The 14,002-nt window shown below is 37.2% G+C and overlaps 1 long non-coding RNA gene across 17 annotated transcripts; it reads left to right on the forward strand.

Moving 5' to 3' along the window:
* The first annotated feature begins 9,378 nt into the window (after nucleotides 1-9,378).
* Nucleotides 9,379-13,701, forward strand: LOC110884961. Of its 17 annotated transcripts, none has more exons than XR_004869507.1 (16): nucleotides 9,379-9,438; nucleotides 9,523-9,587; nucleotides 9,790-9,851; nucleotides 9,926-9,957; nucleotides 10,062-10,110; nucleotides 10,317-10,386; nucleotides 10,476-10,601; nucleotides 10,686-10,818; nucleotides 10,988-11,049; nucleotides 11,169-11,300; nucleotides 11,385-11,426; nucleotides 11,660-11,701; nucleotides 11,995-12,138; nucleotides 12,600-12,711; nucleotides 12,837-13,023; nucleotides 13,141-13,701. It is a non-coding gene; the product is annotated as an uncharacterized LOC110884961 (long non-coding RNA). The 17 variants fall into 17 exon arrangements; XR_002561778.2 differs by having other exon boundaries at nucleotides 12,840-13,023; XR_002561774.2 differs by having other exon boundaries at nucleotides 11,385-11,436; nucleotides 11,995-12,711; nucleotides 12,840-13,023.
* Nucleotides 13,702-14,002: the final 301 nt, after the last annotated feature.

Below are 14,002 nucleotides of genomic sequence, written 5' to 3' on the forward strand. Positions count from 1 at the left end.
AATGATGAAGTAAAATTCGGAGTTGGGAAGAGAATAGAAGACGACGACCCGGTCAACTACATGAAGGTTATTGATTCGAGTTTGGATGCTGCTCTCCGACAGTGTAACATGGGATGCCAAACATCCCACTCAGAAAATATATAACCTCACATTGGGTCTAGCCAAGGACCCTAATAAACGTGGCGCACCACGGAGGCATTCCGCGGAACTATCCTTAGTTTAGTTTAATCTTTTTAGTTTTAATTTGCAGGAATAAAACACACTCATGGTGGTAAAGGATGAAAAGGGGAACGAGAAAAATGGCCCCATGCACAAGAACAAGGCAACCCGACATAAATTTCTCCATTACAGAAGGTTCAACACGGGCCTTGTCCAACCAACACGGCCCCGTGCTGAACCCCCTGCAGAAAAATGCCCAGTTCAGGTAACTGGACACGGGCCGTGTTCACCAGACACGCCCCCGTGTCCAGGCTTCTGTCTCTTTTCTTTAATTTTTGTTACTGGCACCTGAACACGGGGCCGTGTCCGGTCCCCACGGGGCTGTGTCCAGACTGCCAGTAACATAAATCTTTACTTTTTAACACCACATTACACATCCAATCAACCTAAAAAATTTATTTTTGGGACACATTGAAGACAATGTGTAATTTAAGTGTGGGGGGGAGCTAAAACCTTAAAATTTTGCAAGTCCTATTAACAAGCCTTACACAAAACTCTATTGGAACCGCTAATTACCCCAAATTTTTTCAAAAACTTTTCGTTTTCTTTACTTGTCTTGGTTTAATTTGGGAATAACAAGTTCTAAAAAGGTTATATTTTTACAAATGTACAACCGAAAGCGTCATGATAAAAAGAACCAACATAAGAAAATTATGAAACGGCATGACAAGCTTGGTTAAAATTCGATTATATATACTTGATCACATAAAAACCCATTCCCACAAAAGTGAGTTTTGAGCCTTTATTGAGCATACAAATTTACATCTTTAGACTAAATGCTCATTTTTCGTTTCTTGTGTGAATAGCCGCTTGGTTCTTACGACTCTAGAACTTGCCACGACAATTCATTCCCGTTCCTTACCAACTTAAACCCAAGTAAGTAAATGATGGAGGCATTAGGACTAACCATTTTTCTTTCTACACCATTATTTTTCAATTTTTTTTACCACCTACCCAAAATCCCCCTAGTTAACCCCTTTGAGCCTAAACCTTTCATTTCTTTACCCTAAAACCTTTTCACCCACCAAAAACCCTTTTTATTTTCACCCTTTATTTTAGTAACAAGCTCGGTTTTTCGTTTGACTAAAAAAAATGATGAAGTTAGAAATAAACAAACAAAGCTATTAAAAAAGCTTGTTTGGAGAAATACTTCGAAATAAAAAGTCACTAAAACAAAGTATTTTACGAAAACCGACGCTTTTTACGCTTTTCGCCATTTTCTACTAACCCATTCACCCACCTTTAGCCCAAGCCTATACCCAAAAAGTCCTCTTGATATTTACAAAGGTAACAAGTTAAAAAGGAGGAGGATTGATTGCTTGGCAAGCTTATGGTAGGAATAAGTTCCACGCCGCTCTCGAGTGATTCACTAAAAATACACCTTCGGCCGAGTGTGAATGATTTCTCCCGTGAGGTATGTGAACTTGTATATAAATGGAATTTTAAAAAAAGGCATGTTATGCCCAAATTAATAATTTCTCCTATGAAACGTTCTAAACAAATCATAACGAATAGGATTGTAAATAAATAAAAATAAAACCCAAAAACATCTTGGATTCCCGACACTCTATGACAAGCCAAAACCTTCTCTTCTACCCATTCCATTTGGGAGTGTGAGCCACATATTAAAGAGTTTTGCTTGAGGACAAGCAAAAGTTCAAGTGTGGGGGTATTTGATGTGTGTAAAATGCAACATATAAATTACATCAATTGAGGCATAAAACTAACCCTTTTTAAGTACTAATGTTGGAAAAAGAGTGTTTTTGTCTTCCTTTTGTATTTTCAGGATAAAATGAGCTCAAATTCACAAAAGAAGCAAAAAGACAGCTAAATCTAACATAAATACAAGAAAAGGAACAAAAGTGGATTGCCCGACCCCTCAACGGCATCTCCCCAAGCAGAAAAGAGAAGTCAGAAGACTGAACACGCCCCGTGCTCAGCCAGCACGGGGCCGTGCCCAAGAAGCAGTAGAAAAGACAAACCTATAGAAGCTTCTATTGCCCACCACGGGGCCGTGTCCAGTGAGCACGGGGGCGTGGCGAAAGTACAGCAGGCGTATTAATTGTAATTGCGAATTACAACTAATGAAGAGAGAGAGTGTCAGATATGCACGGGGGCGTGTCCAGTGGACACGGGGCCGTGCCCAGCCTTCTGTTCAGCCTATAAATAGGAGTGCTTGGTTTCATTTCAACTCATCCCTTGGCACACCACCTCTCTCACACTTCATCCACCACCCACCACCATCACAACACCATCATCCACCACCATCATCCATTCTCCATCGTAGAGTGTGTGAGTCGTCTCGGGATCCAAGATTGATCGTAAGAGTTCTTGACAATCAAGGCCATGTTTGCCTAAGTCTCTTACATCACTTGGTGAAGACAAGTGTTTAGTATAATACTTTTTATTTTTAATCTTTTGCACTTTTTATTTGGTTTTGTATTAATGACTTTAATAACTAGTTACTTATGTTTAATGTGATCTTTCCTTATCGTTTGTCCGTGGTGTCTTGGCATTATTTTACTGTCTATATAAAATAAAACATTTTCACCATTCAGATCTCCACGGTCTATATGGAGGTATGTTGGCTACCTGGTCGGGGGTTAAGGGAACGGTTTGGTAAGGGTCTTGCCCTTGTTCAGCGTTTAGAGGTCCTGCAAGGGACCTGGGTCAAATTTAGTAGGATCTCCTTCAATGCCCATAGGTATTGGATGGCGGGGATCCAAACTCTTTGACCCCCTCATAAGTTAACTACTATTAATACTATAACCCGGCTATTTAGGACTGTATCCCTGCTGACTCAGACTACTTAGTCGAGGGTAACGTCACCGCCAAAAGCGGGGCCTACCATAATTTGCATTAATAACTTAATTCATTATCTTCCAATAATCCGACCCTTTAGGATTGTATCCTTGCTAACTCAAACTACTGGGTTGAGGGTAACGTCGCCTTCAAAAGAGGGGCCTACTACAATAACTAAGATAATCTCTTAAACAAGTGCAAAAGTGCGAAAATAATCAAAGGTTATACTAATACACGAGTCGGATCCAAGTGATTCATCTTGTCTATCTGTTTTTATTTTATTTTAATTTTCAGCATTTAGTTAGTTTTTATTTTCTTAATTTAAAAATCTTTTCTAACTTCTTTTTTATTTGATTAGACGTTGAGGATAAACCGGTACTAAAAGCTCTTATGTCCTTGGACGACCTTGGTATCTTACCAACACTATACTACGTCCACGATGGGTGCACTTGCCCATATGTGTGTTTAGTGTTAGTAAATATCGTGTTTTATAAATTTAAAACTTGGCTAAAAGTGTAAAAAGGGCTTAAATATACATCTAAATTTTATTACACCTAACGCACATCAATAACCTAACTAACACTTAACATAAAAGTAATCCTTATATTTCGAGTTTGCGATGAGATTGTGTTGCGATAGAGTTGTGGTTGCATTTTTTATTAATCACCATAAGACAAAACTAAACATGCACGAGTAACACATAAATAGCACACACATGTAAAACAATATCCAGAACACATAACTCGAGTTGTGATGCGATAGCGATGAGATAGCGATAAGTCGATTAGCGATAACTGCGATTATTACATTTACTCCACATAATACAACTAAAGTAACACAAAATAGAGTATCAATTACAAGTCAAAGGTACAATCAATAATTAAGCAAGAAGTGACAGATCGCATTTAGCAATCTTTTCTTCCTTTGACTTTGACTTTGACTTGTACTTTGGCTTCGAAAACGCGGAGTGTTACAATGTCAAACTCCAACCGATGGCGGAAACATCAGAGTGAGGCGAACTAGATTGCTCAAAACATCATAACTTGCTATAAATGGAAATAATTTAATAATTTGAATTTCATTTGATAACTAAAAGTAGTACAATGTCTCAAAGTCGAAAATACAGTAATTGGAAATACAACATGACAAGGAAATACATAAATTTAAATAGTGCGTTTCTAAGTCCATCCTGGTAGATTTCTTGAAACGTCTCAACATCAATTTCGTGCAATATATGTTAGAGTAACGGTCAACACACAAAGCATTGATGAGCATACAAGTTTGCCTACTAGCATACGTATAGAAACTTGACTCAATCCAAACATGGCATAAAATGTATACTAAGGTATATGATATATAAATTAGCATGCAATAAATAGGTGTCAAACCAATTGTGTCCACATTGCGTAATCTTGTCACCAAAGGGAACAAGACCGTTTGATTGAATAACTTAACACAGACCATTCCTAAGTATTGGTGAGCATACAAGTATGCCTACTTGCATACGTATAGAAACTTGACTCAATCCAAACATGGCATAAAATGTATACTAAAGCATCTGATACATAAACCAGCATGCAACAAATAGATGTCAAACCAATTGTGTCCACATTGCGTAATCTTGTCACCAAAGTGAACAAGACCGTTTGATTGAATAGCTTAACATAAACCATTCCTAAGGGCAGTGTGCCACTCCGATAGCGCTATACATGTTAAGGTTGGCTCATGAAGTTAATGACAAATATTGTGCAAGAATGGCTTCTAGCATGTAAGTATCATAAAGTATAACATATTAGCATGTATAAATGGATTGGTTGATTGAATCATGTGATTGATTGTGTGAGAGTGAGTTTGATAGTTTATATATATTGCACCAAAGTGTATTTATAATAAAAGCGGTCATGTATACTCACGGTTTGTGTAGAAGTTACACATAAGTGAGTTGATGTGTTTGAGAGTTTGAAATGCCAATGTTATCCTACAAGGATAAACAAGGCATGTAAGTATGACGGATTGGATTAGGAATTCGTATGCGGAATCATAACTTAGTATGAATTTACGTAAAAGTTATCTTGTAAAAATACTCAAATTGGACACCATGTTTATGTGTTTTTCAGGGGCACTATTTCGCCCATTGGAAGTCTAAGTATAAGGAATCTTGATCCAAGATAATGTTCACCATAATTCATAACATTCAACCATGAGTTTGGTTGGTGTTAAGATTCGGTTTTTGGATATATAAAATAGTTATATTGTATATATAATCGTCAAATGTGTCATAAAATACTACGTGATGGTCATGCAAGGAAGTAGGATGAATTCCATCCACTTGACCTCATTCTATGGATTCACCAAAACACAAAATCATCAACTTAGTTGATGATTTCGGTTGGTCAAGAATATGAACACGTCATGTACTCCACTCAATTCCTGCGGTAGCTTGAGCCGATAAGCGACTGGTCTAACTCGAGATAATATAATGTGGGCTCAACTTTCCCTTTTTTCCAAACCTAACAACACCTTTCCAAGGTGACACCTTCAACAGAACACCATCGCCGACCTGAAACACCAATGGTTTCCTTCGGTTGTCTGCATAACTCTTTTGTCGATCCGCGGCGGCTTTCAACCTTCCCTTAATCCGGGCAACCTTATCAGTGGTTTCATGGATAATCTCGGGCCCGGTTAGCTGCCTTTCGCCAACTTCAGCCCAACATAGAGGCGATCGACACTTCCTTCCATACAAAGCTTCAAACGGAGCGACTTTGATACTCGCGTAATAACTGTCGTAGGAGAACTCAAGTAATGGCAGATGAGTATCCCAACTTCCACCAAAGTCTATCGCACACGCGTGCAACATGTCCTCCAAAGTTTGAATGGTTCTCTCGCTTTGACCATTCGTTGAGGATGATGCGCAGTACTCATGTCCAATCGAGAACCCAGCGACTCCTGAAGAGATCGCCAAGATCTGGAGTCAAATTGTCCATCTCTATCAGAGATGATTGAAACTGGTACTCCATGTCGGGTATAACAACCCTCAAAAAGGCCCCATAACAATACATAATCGAGACCCCGAACGCGTACGATGGAAACCAGGACGAAAAAAGAGAAAATCCAGTTTTTAGCATCATCGCCCTACGCGACGGCAATGGTAGAAGCCGGTCGCGTGACGCGGTGCCTCTTTTTCGACAGGAGACACGTGCTGCCACATGGCAGACCTACGTGGTGACTCACGCCACCGAAGCCCTAGATCACCCCGCCGCGTTACGCAAAGGTGATAGGAGAAATTGGTCGCGCAACGCGACGAGATTGAAATCCAGCAATAAATAGAGCGAGAACTGGACATTCAAACTGTTTATTTCTTTCCGTTCGCTCTCGAAGTACTGTCATAACACCCCTAAACCATGAAACTTTGCTCCGTAGTCAGCGTGCTAACCCTAATCACTGGTACGATACCCTGTCCGATTGATCCGAAACTAAATCAATGGATGTCAAAGTGTTGCCTGAATAAGGCTATACTTTGTTAACTACGTTGAGGTTTTGATCTCGTAATTATCATTAAAGTTTGAATTGGGTTAATACACTAATACATGTTGCATGGTGTGTTTAATTAGGAACCCGTGAATTAGACCAGGAGGCGTTTACTGAAAACCCTGAATTTGCGATGTTAGTCATTCTCTTTTATCAACTGCTTTCAAAACCCTAAATGTTTTCCAAATGTTAATTATATTACAGTGATTAAGACTTTGTATTCTTACTGGGAAACTACTATCAGTATGTAGGGTTTTGTATACATTACTTATTATGCTTCACTATTAGACAATGGGTTAGCCAATTTGTGATATGACCACAGTCACAGGAACTGCAACCGAGTGACGAATACTATTTAAAAATGGTTGTTTTACTATTGGACAATGAGTTAGCCAATAGTAGTTTGACGAGATAAACAAATGTAAAAACCCTTAATGTTGTAATTATAACAATGTGTCTTTTTATACCAGTTGAATGAACTCACAAGTATTTTTCGCTGATCAAAAGTTTTTAAAACGTGTTCCATGTGATTTACTATGAAGAGAAGTAAACGTGCTATGAGGAACTCCAAGCTTAAATAAGTGGCTATGTAACCTGAATAAAACATGTTTTGTAATCAAGGGTTTATCCCTGTGAAAATCCTTTATTTAAATATGGGTTTCATCCCACGATTTATGAAATGAAAACTACGGTGTTTTGAAAACTCTAATATTTTTCCTGACACTCGGTCCTGATGAAAATTCCACTGCGATAATTTTAATAAACAACGGTACCACTTGTATCTGCTCACAGGTCCCGCCCAGGGTGGGCTCGGAGGTTATGACAGAAGGTGGTATCAGATCCACTAGGTTTAAGCTTATGAAGTATTGTGAAAATATTTAAAAAATAATAGTCAGGAAATAAATGAAATAACTTTTGTGATTATTGTGATGCTAACCAAATATTATATATATGATTTTCGGAGTTCTTTGTTTTTATTATTCTTGGCTAAAAGTATGAGCGATAGTGAGTTGTCAGAAGCTTTCAAAAACATATCTGTTACCAATTCAGATATGGAAACTACTGAAGATCAACCTATTATACAAACCGGATATGAAGCAGACAAAGATGAACCTATGATATTCCAAGCTCAACCATTAGAAAAGCACCCCTTAAAAAGAGGAGATTGGATTGGAAGGTAAAAAGGGTGGAAAAGGAAAAAGAAGAAACCAACACCAACAAAAATAAAACCAAGTGGAGAACCAATCGGAAAACCAACCGAAGGCGAAAGCTCAAACCCAGCACCCATGCCACTGTCATGGGAAGAATTAGACCAACACCTGACCAATTGTGAAATATTTAGGCCAATAACCGACGAAATCAACCTTAATATGCCACCCTAATCACCAATACCAATGAACCCAGAACCTAGAACCCTGAACCAATCATGCCACAACAACCACTCCCAAATCCAGTTGAAGAATGGTGGACCAATGACTGAGCGTATCATAATCTAATGAATAATCCTCTTCCATTTTACCCAAACTACCAACCTGAACCCCCAGCTTATCCCTCAATGAGCCCCGAGAATGTGGTAGAACTTCGCCATTATGGAGAAGAAATGATGGACACAGGAAACCGGATCCGAACCATGGGAGAGAATCTCGTCTGGAAATACAACGAGAGAGTAAGAACCACTTTTGAAGCCAAAACTAATCTTATACTATATATATATATGCATAATGTATTTTCTATGTTTTTGTGTACATGATAAAAAACTAAAACTAAACTAAAACTATATTATATATATATATATATATATATATATATATATATATATATATATATATATATATATATATATATAGGGAGGGGCTCATGCGAGAACCACTCTTATTGTGAGAACCTTGAGAACCAATGGGAACACAACCTAAAATAGCTAAAAAAAACCTAAAAAAACCTAACCCCCACCCCCCCCTCCCCAAAAAAACCTAAACCCCCCCACCCCCCCAAAAAAAAAAAAAACCTAAACCCCCCCCCCAAGCTAAATGCTAAAAAAAACTAAAAAAAACCTAACCCCACCCCCCCCCCAAAACCTAAACCCCCCTCCCCCACCCCCCCAAAAACCTAACCCCCCCCCCCAAGCTAAAATGCTAAAAACTAAACCCCCAAAAAACCTAATAAAATCTAAAATAAATCTAAAAAAATCTAAAATAAACTAAAAACTTTTTTTTGAAATTTTTAATATTTTTTATGTTAAAATCGCTACATTTAGAAGCCAAAAAAAAATTTTTTTTTTTTTTTAAATTTAAAATTTTTTTTTTCTGGCTTCGAAAAGTAGCGATTTTTTTATAAAAAATATTAAAAAATGCAAAAAAAAAATTTTGTGTGATTTTTAGCTATTTTTAGGCATTTTTGGTGTGTTCACATTGGTTCTCGCGGTTTTCACAATAAGAGGTGGTTCTCGCATGATCTTCTCCCTATATATATATATATATATATATATATCTATATCTATACTACTTTAATAAACATATATGAAGGACAAGATGGTAATTCAACAAGGTGTTGAAAAAACACTTAATGCACAATGTACAAGTGTTAAGGCACAAGAAAACACAGACCATTTACCCTTTACACGGATCATCTTCAACCCTCCATTTTTTTAACTTTTTCACACGGATCTACATCTGGACCGTCCATTTGACTTCACACGGATCACCAATTGCTTTCTCTCTCATTCCTCACACATCTCACAAAACAACATCAGATCTTCTCTCTCTCTCTCTCTCGGCGATCTAGGGTTTCATGAGATCTATCACCAGATCCGTTTGAATCTATCACCAGATCCGTTTGATGAGCAGATCTAGGGTTTCATGAGATCTATCACAAGCTTTATCTGGCAACTTGGTAAGAACTGATACCGTTTAATGAATATATCTGGCAAGTTATGATGTTTAACGGTAGTTTCTATATGCTTTTCGGATGTCGAAGGCACCAAGGGATCCACAGATTTGAACAAGGGATCCACAGATTTGCTGGAGAATGGCCGGAATCAGGTGACTGTCTGTTAGGTTTCGGTTTTCGATCTGTTAGGGTTCATCAACCAACTTCAGTTTCTTCAAAAATTCTGACAAATGCATAATTTTAGAGGTTAATTTTGCGGAAATTAGGGGTTTCAAATTAGTGGTTCAACGATTAGGTCGTTTTCTCAAAGTTGTTCATGATTCTGTTGTTTTCTTTTCTGATTACAAACCCTAGATCCATTGTGCTTTATTGAAGCTTGAAGATCTGGCGTGTTTTCCAATTGAAGACTTTGATAGGTTAGTAATCTTATGTTTCTTTTATCCTTTTTTTCCTTTGTGAGATCATGATGTTGATCTTTGTCATGGTGTAGTAGGTACAACTTTGAACAGATCCAAAATCCAGGTACGATATTGTTCCCTGGTGTTGCGTGTATCTTGATTACGGGTTGTCTTGGTTCTTTTGATATATTTTTTTCTATGTGATTGCATATGTTGACTTTTTTACAGGTTCTTTTTTTATTCTTCTACTATTGTATTCACTTTGAAGTTGTGCCAGGTGATAGTTTTGTTTCATTTTTATTTGATTTTTTTGTTTCTATTTACGGATCCAAAAATTTCAGTTTTTCTGGTTTACACAGATTCATTAAATGTATAATGTTACAGATCTAGGGTTTTGAGGGTTTGATTGATGATGGGAAAGGTGTGAAGATGATTCTTAAACATAATTCTATTTGTATTAACTTCTTACAATTGTTTGTCCAGGTAATAGCGACGTTTTGAGGATAGTGTTGGATTTGCAAAAAGAGGGCAATTGTGTGATAAACTGATGCAAGTAGTGTTTCTTACTGGTTGCTAAATGTCACCCTGTTTTATTTATGTGTAGCATTCCCTCACTGCATTTGGTAACCCTATTGTATGTAGCTTGCATCTGGATAAATTGAAAAACAGTACAAAAAACTGATTTTGATGGAGGACAAAGATTTGCAGTGATGACTTGAGACTGCATTAGAAAGTTTATGAGACGATTCGATGGATAGTGTGAACAAGGTATAACTATCAAGTTCATTTTGCAATAGTGGCTCTAGACTGTAATTTAGTTTTAAATTTTGTTGTCATCTTTTGTGATTACAGGTTGGTATACTGGTATGGGTTGGAACTGGACTGGGTTGTTTTACTCTTTTCTTCTTTGAGCGTTGTGTATAGACATGGTGAAGGGGTGGTCATGGGCCTAAACATGGAAAGTGACGGCACGAAAAAAGCTGGGGTAGTCATCTGGCCTAAAAAGCCATCCTGGTTTTCTAGATTTTGTTCTCCTTTATTTTTGTTTTTTTATCGAACACCTACTTTGGTCGAAGAATCGTGTAGGTCAGTAGATGGACCTTTTGTATCCTGCAAAATTTGATAACTAAAGTGGTTTTTTAATTGAAATCAAGGTATATGAAGATATCAACTGAAGCAATGGATGCCCCGAAAACTTGATTTAGTTTCGACCCAGGTAGGAGAAACGAGATGATGACAAAGAAAGGCTTAATTTCTCTGGGTATTTTAAAACTGGATAGGGTTTTGTAATTGAAAGTTTTATATAACTAAAGTGGTTTTTTAATTGAACTTCAGGTACATATGTATATCTCTGAGCTTTTAAGATACTTTCTTGGGTTGGTACCTACGTAAATTTCAGGCAAAGAACTCAGGGTTGCTATTGGAACACATGACTTGGACACAATAGACGGCCCATTCACGTATGAGGTTCGTGATTTTCTTAAGTAGTCAGATTTGTGCGACGTATATTTTATCTCTTAATGCTTTATTATTTTTTTTTATTTTGTTCAGGCTTTGCCACCGTCAAAGATAGAGTTCAAGCTACTAAAACAGGTAAAAAGAGGTAATTAACTTGAATTGTGCATATAATCATACACTAAATATAAAGTCACTCACAGCTACTGAACTGCATTCATTTTACCAATATATCAAGACAAACCCATACATAATATTTTACCCAAAAAAAACCCATACATAATATTTACGATATAATTGGTTACTTCATTTATTTGTAATTGGCTTTAGCAAGAAATTTACTAACGCAGTGGTGATGACTTCTTTTATAGGTGGAACCTTTCAAAGCTGATAAGCTGATGGAATTTTACAAGGTATATCCTTCGTATATTTGCATTTTAAGAAGCGTGTGTATAGATATAAATCTATATCATTCTTTCTGGTAGTTGAGAGAGTGATATGTGCTTTCAATTTTATTCTGATACCATGTTTGCCTTATAAAATGGCAGTCTGATTTGAAACTGAAGAAAGACTTGCACATAATTGAAGATTTACCCCTTTACCCTATTATTTATGATCGAAACAGGCATACTACTTTGATTTTACTGTAGCCTGTTTTTTGATTTGATAATCATTTAATCTAGAAACTACCAATTCATTTTTGCAGAACCATGTTGTCTCTTCCACCAATAATTAACAAAGCACACTTGGCTATCTCTTGGAAGACCAAAAACATGTTCATCAAATGCACAGCCACCGATTTGACCAAGCTTTGCAGGCTTTCAACATATTTTTGTTTACAAAATTGCAGGTCTTTTAACAATTTTTTTAGACCAACTTGACTGGACCTGACCTGACCCAACCCGAAACCGGTTCCGACCCAGACCTGTTTTGACCCGACCCCAAGATTTTAGTATTTTATGTCAAGGTTTAAACTTAAAGTTATACTCTTTCATTTATATGTCAAGGTTTTAATATTTTTTATTGGGTTTATAAACTAACTTTAAGAGTACATAAATACATATTCAATGAAACTAGCTTGACTTTTTACTTCATTCTTATTACAGGATACATTTTAATAGATTACTGTTTTACAACGTATATCGGCCAACATAAAAAAAAACCGATCCGTTCCGACCCAGACCCGTTTCGACCCGAACCTGTTTCGACCCAAACCAAAAAACCCTTTTTTATAATTAACCCGTTTTAAGCCGACCCATTTTGACCCACGACCCAACCCGACCCAACCCAACCCTTTGTTTATGATTGCAGCTCAACTCTCAAAGTTCAGTTGCTTCACCTAAAGGTGCAGGCCTTATTGCTGCCACATTAGAACAGCAAAACGCAAGTTCAATACTCATACCAATGGGTTCGCAAGATACTGGTATGTTTAAATGATTAAATAATAGCCTTCAACTTCTTTTGTGTTTTAAACATAGCGGTCTAAGTTGATATTTGCCTTGAAAAAGTGTATAATAATTTTTGTAAATAACAATTTGTACTCTCAAGTAGATGAACCTTAGCAACATCAAAATCAGTTGGATGATCCTGTCACAAGTAATGTACTTGACAAAAATACCGCCAATGAGGATGTTTCAAAGGTGTCATACACAACAGATACTCATGGTAGTGACTGTCGGTGGCGGAGACAAACTTTGGCTGCGAGACCATGACCACATAGCTTAAGTCAGCAAGAGTACTCAATTTTCATTATTTCTATTCATATTTTTCTGTGATTTTTTTTGTTTTGGATTCGTTTGATTGTTGAATTAAGTCAGCATGAGTACTCAATTTTCATTATTTCTGTTGATAGGTTTTGCAAGCCCCAGTGCTGCAAAAAGTGGTGACGACAGTGGTAGTGCTTCAGCCTACTGTTGGTCGAGCTTTTGGCATCAAATCTGCAGGTTCAAGTATGCTACGTGGTTTGTTGTTCAATACTGCTGATATGTTCTGTACGGTGATTTTTGAGCCAGAAATGGGCCAGAGAGCTTGTTGCAATTAAGTATAGTGAGAGGGGAAAAGACGAACTGGAGGGATTCGGGTATACCATTTTTACCCTGCTGAATCACGTGAAGGCGGTGACAAATGAGATCTAGGATTCAGCGGCTTCATTTTTTCCTAATAACTTCGAGATGGGGGGGGGGGGGGTAAATGCAGACGTTGATGGGTATGCTCTTACAGTTCTAAGTGTTCTCTCGGTCGTAACACTTTTGATCTTCGTCACCATCTAAAGTTAAGAGTTTCTGTCAAAATATATATGTAATGATCGATATTCACTTGTTTTTTTGGTGTTTTTTGTAATTGTTACCATAGAACACTGTTTTACCACTTCCTGGGTGCTCATCCCAATCCGTAATATCAAGCATTAAACAAATCGAAAAGCCTTCCAAAAAAAAAAAAACAAAACTAAATCAACATAATAACATATACTAGAGTTAATTCAACTATAAAACAGTACAAAAAACGACATAATAGCATAAATTAAAAAAGAATCCACTTCACACCTTTTACTCCTATGCTAAATCGTAAAAGTCCTCGACTCAACGAACTCGATTTCCCAGAACTTTCAAAGCTCAAAGAATACCGTCAAGTGATGCCTGTCAAGATCCAGATAATGTAGAGCATATATGAAAGCTGCTAGATTTGGACAGACGCTAGAATCTGAAGTGTTGGAG

The sequence above is a fragment of the Helianthus annuus genome, chromosome 10 (assembly GCF_002127325.2).
Source record: "Helianthus annuus cultivar XRQ/B chromosome 10, HanXRQr2.0-SUNRISE, whole genome shotgun sequence".
NCBI classification, from domain to species: Eukaryota; Viridiplantae; Streptophyta; class Magnoliopsida; order Asterales; family Asteraceae; genus Helianthus; species Helianthus annuus.